Below are 15,909 nucleotides of genomic sequence, written 5' to 3' on the forward strand. Positions count from 1 at the left end.
CCCAAAAGTCATTCAAATACTGTAGCTAAGGTCTCACCAGCACCGAATAGAGGGCACTTACACACATGTAGGGTGGCTGCTCGAACACTCTGTAAATCCAGTGCATTGGAGCAGACTTGATTAATTGAGTCTGCTGGAATGCAGAAATTAATATGCTCCAGCAGCCTCCAGCATCATGTGTATCAGCATCCCTACGCTGAAAAATGGCAGTGGGGCACTTTGAACTAAAGCTTCGCGAACGATCTTTAGTTTAAAGGACTCTGCCACCTTTTTTTTCAGTGTGGGGATGCTGATACATGTGACGATCATGTGCTTTTAATTACAGCAGCTCACTAATTAAAGTGCTCCCCTGTGCCTCCCGGAGCACATCTGTAAATGCCCTTAGTGACTTGTAAGTGACATTCCTGTTAATACAAAAAAATTAATTTCAGACAAGTTTTGGCTTTTCCTGGCAACACTAGCACAGTGTTGACATTCAGCTTGCAGTGCAGAATAGCCTCCAGGTTCTTTTATGTCCTAGTCAAGGCAGTAATTTCCTAATTTGTACTGTACGTTTGATTGTTTTGGCCTAAATGCCTTTCACTCTTTGTTACTGAAATTCATCTGATTAATTTCAGACGATTTCTACAACATATGGAGGATATTTTCAGTCCTCATTTTATCCTCCCAAATGTCTGAATTTTATTCTCCAAAATATCCACCCAGTTTGGTGTTACCTGAACATTTATTAAGCATGCTCTCCACACCATCTTCCAAGTGATTAATGAAGGCAAAGACAGCTAGAGAACCCTACTCAAACCTGCCTCACCTCCTCTCAGTTAGACCTCCAGTTGCTGATGGCTATTCTTTGAGCATAATGATCCAACCAGTTTTACAACCATATCATCTAGACAGTATTTCGTAACCATATGAGAAGGTTATTAACTGATTTGGAGATTCTCCTACAAATCAGATTTTCTGTAGGAGGATGCTGTCATAGACTTTTTCCTAAACTGGCCCTATTTGCTTTTCTAATGAAGTGTCCTTCCTGTTTTTATGATCATGTCACAAAGGATTAAATGTCATTGTGTATCCATATCTTCAGGTGCAAATCACCACTATTTGCCACTTATTTCTCAGGAGTGGTTACCATTCTACCTTCTGTACCTCCGGCTGTGGACAGAATTGGGATGTCTCTGTAATTCACCAGCTTTAAAACAAAAAAACCAAAAACCCAAAAAACCTGGCTTGTATAGTCCCTTTATTCCTGTATAACTAGAAAATCTTTAAGTGGAGACTGCTTTATGCTTCCCTGGGGAGGAATCCAGTCTCTCTGGTGCCTTTAGAGTAGAGAAAATTATACACCAGTAATTCAGCCTTTCACATTATTTTAATTAATTGAACTTTTATTTACCCACTCACCTACTCTGTAACAGCGTGTTCTTTTCCTATAATTTTCTTGGTGCTGATAGCTCATGGTCAGTTTTATACTCTTGTAACAAGAATTCATTCTCTTTGCTTTGAATCAAGAATTCAATGAATCTTTCTCATTTACAGCATATGCTTTGTGAGTAAAATCAGTGTGACATCTTTTTAAGCCAATTTCACTTATAATTTGGGTGGAAAAGTTTGCTTTCTGTTTATTTAGGCTTAGAAATGTTTGGCATGTGCCCATTTGCAGAAGTGGTGCTTCTCTGAGTCTGCTGTCATCTTATCTTGTTGTGTTCCTGCTTCTTCCAGCACCACTAACCAACTGAGCCTGCAATATTAAACTTGAAAATCTCAGGATGAAATACAAACCCTAGTGTAGGTTTCTCTGCACTTTACAACTAGCAACCAGCAGAGGGAGCATCACTGGATTCTGAAAAGTGTGCAAGGAGCTGTTAGGGCAACAAGGGAACCTCAGAAAGGCCTGTCACCAAAATCTTTCATGAATTGCAGGAAATGATGGTGAGGAAGAACAAGCCTTGGCACTCAGTCTCTGCCTGTACGAATCTGTTTCAGTAGTGATATGTGTCCAACCACCAGTGCTGGCAGCTACTTTGGCACTAATTGCTGCTCAGCTAACTTTGTATATACTAGCACTGCAACCATCTACCACCCAGCTCTGGCATCACTTGGTTATCTCTGGAACCACAAGTTCTGTAGAGACTTCCATTAATTCTTATCAGGAACGGCTCCTTTTCAAGAATATTACAGTATGTTTCTGTTTTTGTTTTTAGAATAAAAGAGCAATAACATAGGGTTTCCCCCACTACTACTCTTATATTTTTCAGGTTATGTGCACACTTTTATGAGGAAAGTAGATGCACACATAGAAAAGAGTTTCTGTGGGCATTTCCAAGGCACTCTTCATCTTATCAACATTACCCACCTTGGCTATATTTGACTCCAGGGCATATTCTAGGTGACATGAGATTATCTTTGTTGCATAGTGGACCTAGCTGTATGTTACCGTTCCAAGAAGAAAGCCTTACCAGCTCCTACAGAAATGCAGCCATAATGAGATAAAGGTATATTTTGGAAAAAGCCTTTACTCTTATCCTCCTTCCCAAAGGAGGACCTTGTTACATGGTAATTTTGGGAGAGTCCTGGAGCTCTTAACACCCAGATTGTCCTCACATGAACACTTGAACTGGTTTTAAACTCTTGTTTGACACTCCAGGGCAGGATTATCTCTAATCTATGTTACCAAGTTCATGTTAGAACATAAGCAACTTGTGTGTCACCTTAGTGGGGGGGACATGTGCCCCCCCAGTGACCAGTCAGTGACCACATCCAATCTTGCTGATTGGGAAGAGGTCCCCCATGGCTGATCACTGCAGTTGCCACTGTGTTACACTAACATGTAGCTACTCTAGGCTACGTCTTAGTGTAAACATCCCACCTGTCCCCCCTCTCCACTGGCCTACATTGGGCCCACTGCCCTCCCCAGCACCTCAGATCCCTGCTCACCGCTCCCGTGTCCTTGTCCACCTCTTGCTTGTGGCTGCCCACACTGCCTGTCCCAAGGCAGCAGACAGGGAAAGATTAACCTGCCAGGCCAGCCACTGTTGCTGCTGCTGCTGCCCTCTGGGCCAGAGGAGCAGCAGCTGGGCAGCTATGCAGGCAGGTTACTTCTTCCCTGTATCTTTCCCTGGAGAAGACAGCATGGGCAGCCACAAATAGAGTAATGCTCTAAGGGCAGGGGAAGGCAGGAGGGAGGGGGGAATCCTGGGAGGAGGACAGGGGTAGGGAGAGGGAGCTGGGGGATCCCCAGGGTGCAGGGAGGAAGCCTAGAATGGCGGTGGGGGAGGGGGTGTTCTTACCTTTTAGTCCTTCAGGTCCTTGCTGGCCTGAAGTGTGATTGCTCCACACTGGAGCTAGCACTAACAATGATCAACATTTGTGCAGCTCACGATCTAAAATGTAACAAAGCCTTGAGACAGTGGCCAGGGAATTCACATCTCCTATTCCCAAAGATCAGATTTGTCTAAGATCTGAAGAAGAAAGTAACCTCAAAATTTAGGATTTAGAAAGTCTTGCTTGTACTGTGATGATGTAGTTGGATCCAAGTGTCATGGAGTGCTCTCCATTAGAGTTTGCTTGCTTAGGACTGCTGCAGCCATGTCTGGTCTCTGAGAGTACCCCTTGAGGCCAGCCCAGGATTAGCTTTTAGAGCAAAGGGAAGCCTGAGATCCTTCCGTCTGTGAAGCCCTGGCCTTTTGGTCCCTCAGCTTCTATGGTTCTCCATGACCCTGACTCAAGGAGCCAGTTCCAGTTCTAGTTCCTCTTGACTTCAGCTCCTGTTGGGGTGATGCCATGCAACCCACAATTCACAGCAAAGCAGTCTCTTCAGTTAAGATATATATTGGTGCAAAGGTCAACCAGCCAGAATTTCTTCGTTCTCTCCACAGATATTAAGCAGTCCCTCCGTTTCCCATCCAGCCTGCATAGCCTTGAGCACTCCCAAATGTACTCAGCTCTTTTCCTTTAGAGTCTCTCCAGCTCCTCAGAGCTTTTCCATTGCTTTCAGTCCCTGAGACCTTTCTGACCAGGAGCTGCCAGGCTGGCTTGTTTCTAGCTTGTTCTCCCGCTGTCATGCTTATCTCCTCTCCACACTTTCTAGTTGTTGGGCATCTCAAGTTCACGGATATGTCAACAAAGCCATCAGACTTTGCTACTGCTACAGGCATATCTTTGTCTCCTCCTGCACATACCCAGCCTTAGCACTCAACCCTTCGTGCCCGCGTACAGAATCATACCAATGTACCTGTATGACTACTAGTTCAGGAGCTTGTGCATGCAGAGCCAGAGTGGAATGTGTTAGTCCAGCCCTGTGCCACTTATATTGTTTTATGAAGGCTTTGTCACTAGACTAATAGGTGTGGGCAATAATGTGGGTTTGTCATTGCCTTCATTGGTCACAACAGTACACATATAGAAGCTAGAAACGTGACAAGCCAGCGTTGTTGGAGTCTTAACATGGTGTGTTTTGAATGCGTGCCCACTAAGATGCTCCATCTGCTTTACCTCCTGTCTTTATAAACTTAAAAGAGAATACATTACTCTTCATCTTTAAAAAAAAATGGTAAATTGGATTATAAAGGATTGTAACAAATGTGAGATCTCATACAGCAACTAAAAATAAAAAATAAATGTGGACTAAAGATACTGTGCAAGGTAACAGGCTTTACACAGGAAACAAAAAATGCAAGGATTATGTTCAATAAATAGTTCCCTGAATACTTGAGAAAATGTAAATGATCCTTTTGCTAGCCTTAGAGCATCTCTGAGCAAAGAAAATCCAATTTAGTTTATAACTGTTTAGTGCAAATTTCATTCAGGTACAAAATCTAGGCAAGTTAAGCAAGTATTTAAAACTTGATAAAAGTATTCTAAAGGAAATATTCATTAACTAAGGTTTAATAATAGTGTACCTTTAGGGGATTAAGTTATACTTCATCTTTCAAGCCTGCAGATTTTATTTACACAGAAGCCTATAGCTTTCAGTGATTTATTGCTCTAAAAAAATAACTCATTAAGAGTTGTATTGATTTGTCTTCTGCAAAATGAAAGACACAAGTATAATCTGTGAGTAATATGAAGCACCTATAACATTTGGAATTTAAAACAATCATTTCTTTATTAAATGACAAAAAGCTTTAAGATATCACAATCTTTCTACCTATTTCGAAGTCATTTGGGCTGCAGAAGGTCATGTTACTGACTCTGGCAGTAATATCTACCTAGTCAGAAGATATTCAGTCAGCTGTGCTAAGTTAAAGAATAGGGCTAGGGGAATGAAATCTTTGCTAGCTGTAGAGACGAAAATAGAAGATTTATTTATGGTATTCTCTGCACATTCATGATTTTGGGACATAACTTCTGTGGTTCTTTCTAAAAGCATAGTGCCTCATGAATTGTTACTGCAACAAGGAGCATTGCAGACTGCAGAACAGGTAGTGACCAGAGTAAAGCCCCAGGAATTTCCTTTTCTGAGGAAGTATACAAGTTTTGCTACCATGCTTTTTTATTCAAACACTGGATAATTTATGTGTGATAAATGTAAGACTTTCCTACCATCCCTCACTTGTCTATTGCAGACTGAAAGAACTCTTACTTTCTCTGTAACGCTGAACTTCCTGGCTAGTGTTTTTTAATTCTTTAAGGGCGGTGAAGCAGTTGTTTATTATGTCATCTTTTAGTTATTTTGTTCCTCCTCCTCGTTAACTTTATATTTATCAAGCAAATGTTTTATTTAATTTGGAGGTTCAACCTATGGCAGAGACAGAATAAATCTTAGGGTTTTTTCATGATAAAAGGTAAACAAGGAAACAAGACAGAACTGGCAGATGGAGAAAAAAATATTCTGATTAAGACTTGAGAAGGCTCTTGACTGGAAAACGATGTGGCAAGCATTGAAGAGCTTGTTGTGAAGCAGCTTTCAAAATGCAAACCAAAGATACATAAGCAAAGGGATGAAGAATAGTAGTAGCATTATAAATCAATGGTATATCCTCACCTGGAACTCTGCATTCAGTTCGGTGCTGTGCATGAAAAAAAGTATAAGCAGAAACAGAAAGAGTTCAGAAACAGCCATGAAAAGAAGTAGGCATGGAAAATTTTCATATGAAATGGGATTGAAAAGATGGGAACTGTTTACATAGGACACATGAAAAAGACACAAAATATTTAGTGTTTCAGAGAAGATGAAGTAGGCATTTCTGTCCACACTTTGGGTGGGCATGTCTGTTCACATTTCCTTGGAATCTAAAAAGAAGAACATTCAGTAAAATTGCAAGAAAGCAGTTTTAAAATTTAACAGGACACATTTTTCATACATTGCATTATTAACCTGTTGACTAACTGCTAGAAGATAGCAAGGCTGAGAGTTTAGTATGGTGCAGAAAAGGCTCTGATCACTTATTATGGAAATCAAATAGAGTGAGAATAAATAAGAAGGCTTTAGAGAATTAAGCCAACTTCTGGGCAGGATATCTTTCCCTGTGTGGGAGAGTTTATCAGACTGGCAGAGTGGCAGCTAACTCCAAGGAAAGAAGGGGTCGCTCATACCTAGATCCCTTCTTTCGACTCAGTACATATCAGCACAGGGAATACTGGTCCTCTTGGCCCTCCCCGCCTCACTTCTTAATTTTTAAAGCCTTTTTGTGCACCTGTGGGCCATCTAATGGTACATCTGTCCCACCTTAGTATTGCCCTCCTTACTGTATATTAAGCTGCGAATCCAGGATGCTGTGGAATTGTTTTTTAGATCAGGGAGTATTTCCCTCCCCCCGAGATGGTCTCCAAAGAACTGTTTGCTTTCCTCATACCATTATGACACCAGAGTTAGCATTAAAGGGAATTACAATAGGAACTCAATACTAAGAGGTGCATAAGAATTATAATTTGTTACAATGTTCACTGGTGTTGAGTGATGAAAAAGGCTAAATCCCAAATTAAAGCCATTGGACTTAGCTTCTAAACGTCTGCCCATGAGGTCCTGAAGTCTTGGCAGGCTGAAGTAATTCTTTTTACCCTGACTTTGCTTCACAGTTGGAGTCCTTGGTAGGAAAGAACTTTTCTGTATCAAACTCGATAAAAGGCTCCACAAGCTGAAAGATTTCAAAGCTACTTTATGCTTTTTGACAATGTTTTTCTCTGTGCCTCAAAAGAAACACAAATATCAGGTATTCCCCTAGTTTCTCATTTGCTTCAGCTGTTTACCGCCCAGTCTGAGATGCATTGTAGGAAGTGACAATGGTTCGATAGACACAAGCGGTCTTTGGCCGCCCAGTCTGCCTCCCACGTTCCATCCAGTAATAGGCAGGACTTTTGACGACGTCCTCAAGAGACCCACCCCCCCTGCACCTCTGCCCATTTCTTTACAAGTGGCTTGCCTCACCATTTCTAACTTAGGGCATGAACCCAATTACAACAGACCAGTGGGCATTGGATACCATTATAGCTAAATATACAATCCATTTGAGCTTACTACCCCATAGCCTCTTTTTTTGTCTACTTTCAGGGAGCCATCTCATAAGAACTTGCTTCAGCAAAATGTTTCCTCTTTGCTTGCTCCGGTTATGATAGAGGAAGTAACATTGAATGGTAGGGAGACAGATTCTGAAGAAAAGGGGGACAGCACCAATCTTGGATCAAAGAAAGATCGCTGCTTCTATTCTCAACTTACGATTCAAGATGGTCAAAGTATCATTGTACCATCTCTGTAGGAGGAGAACTTGTTTTTAATCTCTTTGGGATGTCAGTTTACAATCAAATCTCCCCACAAGAAATATCTCCAATTTGTGGTAGGTCAAGATCGTTATCAGTACGAGGTCCTGTTCAGCCTGTCAGCAGCCCTGAATCTTCACCAGTAGTTGTGTAATTCAGATGACAGAGTGAAATAGTTTGTCCCTTCCAATGAGATTGACTAGTGAAACGGCCTGTTCACATGATGTAGTTTTTCATGTCAAGACTGTTATTGAACCCTCAAATGCTCCACACTTGTGTGTGTATCACTGCTGTTGTTTCCCACACAATAGGTGGGATTCATAGGAGACATTTTAGGCTCTGTAGCAGCCATAGTTTATCTGACATAGGATTGCTTTTAGTCCTGATTTTAGTCAGACATCAATCATCTTATGTGGCTATACTCTGGCTGCAAGGTATGTGCTTTCTGAGGAAATGTCTGCTATGCATGACACTGCAAATGGCCTCAATGGTTTACTCTGACTAAGATGACGCAATGATTTGTTCAATATGTGTAACGAGCTAGTTTCTCGCTTTAAGGGTTATCAGTAACATTTATGACAGACATTTTCCTATTAGCAGGGAGAGTAACAACCTCTGGGCACAGGATATTTGTATGCCTTAGGAGGCAAAAATTCATATCGGTGTGTGAGAGACTGAAGTGGTGCAGAGATCATATCAGGCCTTTCTACACTGTATATACAGGTGTCATGTGCAAATTATGACAGACAAAGTTATTTCAATAACATATGTAATAGGGGGACACAAAATCCTCTGTACTTATTCAGGAGGGTGGGTTTATTCATCACCAAATATATCCATCAGCAATAAATATTCCTGGTCTCCAAAATGCCAAGCAGACAGACTTCCTGAATTAATGTCCTTATACTCTGTATAGGAGATCCATCGTGTGAAATATGAAGAGTAGCTGGATTATGATGTGCCCTATGGGTAATGCTGAGGCAAAACCCCTCTGAGATAATCTGCAATGGTGCAGGCACAGCCAAAGTCAAGATAAGCATGTGAAAAACACCTCTGGAAGGTGTTAAATAATTTCTTTTTCTTGTTGGAGAGTTTCCTGTCTCAGAGCCATTTTACAGGGCCATTTGCTCTGATGGAGATATATCTGCATTCGCTTCTAAATGCCAATTTTTTTTTGTTTTGTTCTCTGTAGGTACATCTACATGAGACACTTTACTACACATTAGACTAACCTAAAGTGCAATAAAGCATCACCATCAACACATGCACAGGACTTACTGGACATTAAATTAGTCCAATACGGCATTTGCTACTACCAACACATACAGGTACTAGATAAATGGTGCATTAGTTAATGCACCATAGTGCATGTGTAGACTCAACTTGCTCCTGGTCAGTCCAGGCAGCAGCGGGGTTGCTGAATCCTGGCTAAGCCCCAATGCAGGGGGAGCTGTGCCAGTTGCAGGGACAGCTGTATGCCTGCCACATGGGAATTAAGACCGGCTCCCATGCCCCGTGCCACCCCCCAGGGGAGCCTGGAACTCCCTCTGGCTGCTATAGAGGGGCAGAGCAGGGCAGGAGGAGCCCAGGACTGCGCCACCTCCTGTCAGGCACAGTTTGCTCATGACAAAGGCAGACATGTAGACATGCGCCCAGTGTGTTCTCAAAAAACCGATGAGTTACGCTTATAGAATGAAAAGGCTTGCTTATTCAGAGAGCAGTGCTCTGCCTGCTGTTCTGCTGTTCCCTCCTGCCATCCCCAAGCCAATATAACAATTGGCACATAACACTCTTAAAGGTGTCTACACATCTTCCCCTTTTACATGTAACATATCCCCATATAATACTAACATTGGAAGTTTAGTTCAAGCCATAGTTAAAGCACATTTTACATGTCCCTATTAGTCTTTGTGTTCACTTCCTAGCTCTAAGTGATCTTCAAAGTTTCTCTGCATTCTCAATCCTTATTGGTTCAGTTCTTGTTTGGTTTCCTTGTTCAGCTGTTTCTACTCCTGTGTCATTTTCAATCTCCTTTGTCATTTCTTGTTCCTTTTGATATTAGTTCTGTTTCCTTTCATGAATCTCTTGATGCTGCTTCTTTTCTCCCCTTTATAAACTGCAAATGTCGCCTGTTCCTTCTTAGCACCTGTCCTGCCGGTGTAGGAATCTGTAGCTTTTTTCAACAATTTTGTCACTATTTCTACTTTATTTGCCACCAAACCATTGGATTGTGAGTATTTAGAATGTGAAGTGCTGTGACTATCTGTTTGCAAACTCTTTAACCTCAAGACAGCTGAAGCGAGGTCCGTTGTCTGTTCTCATGATTTGTGGAATCCTTTGTCTAGCAAACATTGATTTAATGTGAGTTATGACCTGGTTTGCTGTTGTGCTTTTGAAAAATGTAATTGCAGGATAGTGATAATAATAATCCGGCACTAATACATATTTTCCTCTGAGTATATAAATAAGTCAATGCCCACTTGATACCGCAGAGTTATGGGCTCCTCTGTGAAAGTCATGGGCTCTTTTCTTTGTGCTAATCTGTACTTTAGGCACGTTGTACAAGCCTTCACAGTATCTTCTATGTCATTATTTATGCTGGGCCAATATAGAACACCCCTTGCTCTGCTTTTGCATTTTTCAATGCCTATGTGCCTCTCATGTATCCTGTGTAACAAGTTTTTCTTTATCACTGTTGGAACAACAAGTCATGAGCCTTTGAACAAAATGCCATCCAGTACTAACACCTCTTCCTTGAATGGAGAGCAGGGGCTAGGTATATGTTTTCCAGGGCAACCAGCACAAATAATTATTATCACTTTTTGCAGTGTCGTGTCCTGAGCAGTAGTTTTTGCAATTAGTTCCCACATTTTATCTATGACAGGAATCACTCCTTTAATGAGATTAACATGTACTATGTCTGAAGCTGGAATTCTGTTCAGTATCTGCAATAAGTAGATGTTTTCCTGGCATGTATTGTTATGTCTAGATCATACATGTCTTGATCATATTTAAATAGTTGGAAAACATTTTCTTAGCAGACTTTCAGGTTTAAAAACCCTTTGTCGGGCTAAGGAAGCATCTGCAGTTGGTGTGTGCTCTTCCTGGATGGAATAGTAAAGAAGCCAGAGGGTGGTATGCATTCAAGAAAGGCAGTCAGTGAAGATATAAATTGAGGAGTCAGTGGGTGAGAGACAGTTGTGGGGGCGGGGGGTGGGAGGGAGAGCGGGGATGAATGTAGCAGGTAAATAGTGGAGGGGTACCTGTGGAGTTAGATGTCAGGCAGGTTATAATGTGTCAATGTTTATACTTAGTCCAGGATTTTTTGTATCCAGGAGGTTGATGAAGTGAAGTGCATAGGCTTGTCTGTAAAAAGTGTTTTGTAAGTTCCATTGCAACTAGGAGGATTAGAAATGAGATAATGGAGAGATAGTGGTTTTCTTGTGAGAAATGCAGCCCCACAGGTAATTGGATATTCTTATTTTTAATAGATTTCCAGTGTGCTTTCATTCTGGTGCACAGTTGTTTGGTCTCTCCTACATATTTTCCATCAAGGCATTTGGTGCATTGGGTTAGATATATTTTATTTCTGGAGGTGCAGCTGTAAGATCCGTAAATGCTGATGGTTCTGTTGTAGGGTGTAGTAATTGTGGGGGTGGTAGAGCTGTGTTGTCAGGTTTTGCATTTCTTGTCATGGCATGGTCTGGATCCATTTGGTGTGTTCTGGGCCATAAGAAGTTTGCTTCTGGTGATGAGGTTAGTGAGGTTTGGTGCTTGTTTGAAGGCTAGGATGGGTGGTTCTGGGAAGATCTGTTTAACAATAGGGTCTCCTTCTAGTATGGGTTGCAATTGTTTGAGGATTTTCCACATGGGTTCAAGGGAGGGGGTGATATGTCATAAGCAGAGGTGTGGGACTTGTGAGGGGTTTGCTTCTGTACTGCAGCAAGTCTTTGTGTGGTATCTGGGTGACTCTTTCAAATGTGCACTCTATCTCTCTGGAGGAGTGTCCTTGTTGAGTGAAAGCCTTTTTAAGATTAGTGAGGTGGCAATCCTGGGTGTACTCCTCCATGCAAATTCAGTGGTATCTTAGTGCTTGGCTGTATATTACAGCTTTCTTGGTGTGTTTAGGGTAATTGCTGGTTTTGTGCAGATACATATGTTAGTCTGTGGGTTTCTTATAAAACACGGTCTGTGTTTTCTGATTACGGGTACTGATAATTTTGTCTAAAAAGGAGATATTGGTGCTGGAGTATTGAAGAGATAGTCGGTCGGAGGGATGATGATTGTTAAAATTCTGATGGAACTCAAAAATCCGAGATTGCAGGTTTTTAGTCCAAATGATAAAGGTGTCATCAATATAACTTAAGTATAGCAAGGGTTTCATGGTGCAGTCCTTGAGGAATTCTTTTTCCAGGAGGCTCATTAAAAGGTTGGCATACTGTGGAGCCATTTTGGTACCCATAGCTGTGCCCATGGTCTGGAGGAAGTGTTGGTTATTAAAAATGAAATTGTTATGTGTGAGGATGAAGTGTATATGGTCAGTAATATCTTTGGGTCTGTACGCTGATTTCTCCCCTTGCTCTTGTAGGCAGGCTTAGAAGCCATCCCGGTGTGGGATGTTGGTATATATATAAGCTTGTAACATCCATGATTGCTAGGAGGGTGTTACTGGGAAGGTGCCCTATGTTTTTAAGTTTCTGTAGAAAGTCTGTAGACACTAAGTAGTGTATAAGTCTATAGACATGATATATCAATGACATCTTCTTACAAGAAAACTGCTCTCTCTTCAGTGTCTCAGTTCCAATCCTCAAAGGGAACGTTGTCAGTTCCTGATGAACATGAAAGTGTAATTGATGTCAGACTCATCTCAATTTAAGTAATCAGTTAGTCTCGGATAGTTATCACCTTCTCCATAAGATTTTCCTTTTCCTTCTTTTTTTTTTCCTACTGAGGCAGTCAGTCATTGCTCTTCAACCAGCTGGCTGAAGACTGCCAGGACCCTTCTTGATACAATATTCTGCGCACCCACACTCTCTCCAGCCATGACTTTCTGATAATGGAGAAAAGAAGAAATGTCTGGGTGTGTAGTTTCTTGCATTATTGGTCCTTGTGTCCACCTTAGTATAGTGAGGGCAACATCAACCATACCCTCTTCCATTCCACCGGGCATTAATCGATAGTCCATGTAATCTGCCTGAGTCTGTCAGAGTCCTTCCTATGCCTCTGACTCAAATAAGTCACTACCAACTTAGTCCTGGTTAGCCTCCACCAGGGCTTTAGAAAGTGAACAGACTCATGTTTAAACAGCCTCCCGGCTTATGTGCAGATAGTTACTCTTCACTATCGCTTCGTGTCTAGGAGGTTTCTTCCCCGCTTCCTAAGTAGAGAATACAAAGTTAACTTATCTCTGTTCTTCTATTCAGGTCATTATGGTATCTCCTTCTCAGTCCTTCTTACCGGGCTGCCATGCGGAGGCTTCAGGTTACCTGAAAGCCGCTTTGTCTGGGCTTCTTCCCTGTCAGCTCTCCACTAGAGATGACTCCCTGAAAGAGCCTTTCTTGCAGCCTCCTGGATGCTCTCAGCTGTTTCACTCTCATTCTGCTGGATTCAGGAACTTCCAGTTCTGGTTGTTCCCCCTTTGTGTGCTCCAAGTCTCTCTCAATACTGGAGCTCACATTCCTTCCTCCTCCCCTCTGGAAACACCAGGAGAAGAAGGATCCCTGCATGCAAGCACCCTTCCAACCCCCCGTATCTTACTCTCTGCCACCAGTGTCTCTTCTCTTCCCTTACAAACTAACAATCATTTTTCACATATGAGCCTATGAACTTCATTTCATCAATCTCCTGAATACAAATATCATGGATTAAATATAGACATTGGATTTATTACACATTGCAACCTGCCTGACATCTGACTCCCCATGTACCTCTCCACTACTTACCTGCTACATTCATCCCCCTGCTCCCTCCCCCCCCCGCCCTCCCAACTGTCTCTCACCCACTGACTCCTCAGTTTACATCTTCCCTGACTGTCTTTCTTGCATGCATACCACCATCTGGCGTCTTTACTATTAATTCCATCCAGGTAGATCATGTACCAACTGCAGATGCTTCTTCAGCCTGACAAAGGGTTTTTAAACCCAAAAGCTTCCTAAGAATTTTTTTTTCCAACTATTTAAATTGGTCTAATAAAAGATACAAGATTCACCCAAAGAACCTAGTCTGCCTATGTCCTTGGACCAACACAGCTACAACCTATACCCCTAGATCATACATTTGCAGTTGAAAGAAAAGTCTCTGTAATCTGGGTGGCATATCTGATAACCCTTTCTTTGCTATAGTTACTACAGTTTTATGATTATTTTCAGCTAGCACAGGCTTCCCATAGATAAATAGATGACATTTCTTACAGCCATATACTGACTTAAACTTTGTTTCTCAATTTGTGCATATAGACACTCTGGCTTAGAGAGTGCCCTAGATACTTATGCTGTTGGTCTCCAGCTGTCCCCTTGTTTTTGAAGCAAAGCAGCTCCAATGCTTCTTTCGAAGCATCTTTTGACAGCGTACTGGGTCTTTTAGCGTCATCATGTTTTAGTAATGGAGCTCTCATTATTTTCCCCTTCAAGTTTTTGAATTGAGCTTCATGTTCATGTTCCCATATCCACTGAGCATTCTTTTGTAGGAATGACCTAAGGTATTTGGTCTGCTCTGCTAACTTGGGGAGATATTTCCCTACAGAATTGATCATTCCCAGTAATCTTTGCATTCTTTCCTTATTTGTAGGGGGTGGCTTGTTTGTAATGGCTTTAACCCTTGCAGGATCGATTTGCACCCCTTCCTCAAAGAGCTCTTCTCCCAGATATATTAGTTCTTTGACCCTGAATTTGTGTTTTTATTTTTCAGTATCAGACCTGCTCCGCAAGTTCTTTCTAGTGCCTTTCTTAGCCTCAAGTCATGTTCTTCCATAGCATTTCCTCAAACTAATACATCATCAGTAAAAACCATAGTTCCATCAAGACCTTCAAAAATGTGTTGCACCTTTCTGTGCAATACTTCAGATGCAGAACACAGTCCAAAAAGAAGACTACAAAAGCAATACCTTCTGAAGGGAGTATTGAAGGTACATAATCCAGTGCTATTCTTTTCTAGGGGAACTTGCCAAAACCCAGAAGAGATATTTGAAGTGGAGAAATATTTAGCTTCTGCCACATTGCCCAAAACCTCTTCCCTGGTGAGAATGGGAAAATGCTTCCTTTTGATGTACCTGTTTATTTGCTTAGGATCCAGACACAATCTCAAGGATCCATCTTTTTTTTTCTATTATGACAGTAAATGAAGCCAAGAAGTTGGTTGCCCTACTTTTTCTATTATGTCCATTAGGGGTGTGCAAAATGGGCTATATTCAATTTGGATTCAGATTTGGCCCAAATTAGGGATAGGAATTCTGCTCATTGATTCAGATCACTGTCCTGATTTGATCTGGCTGAATCCTAATCTGAAGATTTGATGCTGATTCAGAGAATCAGCGATTCAGCCAGAGGCACAGCTTTAAATGTTTTTTCTACATACCTTGAGGTACCAGGTGTGGCACATAAATGCTATGATGGTGGGGTGGATGGACTATCCCACAGGAGCACAGGGGGACCTCCCCGTATACTCAGCAGTGAACTGAGAAATGAACCAGAAGTACTCCCCAGTTCAGCGATCAGCTGTAGGGGGACCCCGGGTGCCCCCCCGACCCAGGAGGCACCAGTCACCAAGCCAGGGGGCGGGAGAGGGGTCCTCTGTACACTCCCCAGCAGACCCAGAATTGGACCAGAAGTGCTTCTTGTCCACTTCCGGGTCTGCTGCTAAGTACGCTGGGGACTCCCCTCCCCCCCCCACCCCCATGGTCCCATGGGATGCTCTATCCACCCCAGGATCTCAGAATTCACAAACTGCCTGATACCTTGAGGTATGGAGAAAAAACATTTAAAGTTGTGTCTATGTCTGAATCACTGAATCTTTCTCAATCGATTCAGGGGGTTCTGATTCAATTAGAAGATCTAATTTTATTTGGATTTGGAGATTCGGCTGCCAAATCAGGCTGAATCTCAACTGAATCGACTAAAGCTTCACACAGCCCTAATGTCCATGTTAACTAATCTATCTAATTCCTTTTTCAGTTTCTCCCGTAGTACAATGGGAGCATTTCTTGGAGCATGTATGGTG

The 15,909-nt window shown here is 42.0% G+C and overlaps 1 protein-coding gene and 1 pseudogene across 1 annotated transcript in view; one reads left to right on the forward strand and one right to left on the reverse strand.

Moving 5' to 3' along the window:
• The window catches only part of LRP1B (LDL receptor related protein 1B), a 1,602,836-nt gene that overhangs the window by 1,099,502 nt on the left and 487,425 nt on the right, over window positions 1-15,909 (forward strand). The window lies entirely within an intron of this gene.
• Window positions 11,800-12,455, reverse strand: LOC149867626 (uncharacterized; annotated as a pseudogene).

Source organism: Crocodylus siamensis, chromosome 4 (assembly GCF_052110815.1).
Source record: "Crocodylus siamensis isolate JL-2025a chromosome 4, ASM5211081v1, whole genome shotgun sequence".
In the NCBI taxonomy this organism is placed as follows: Eukaryota; Metazoa; Chordata; order Crocodylia; family Crocodylidae; genus Crocodylus; species Crocodylus siamensis.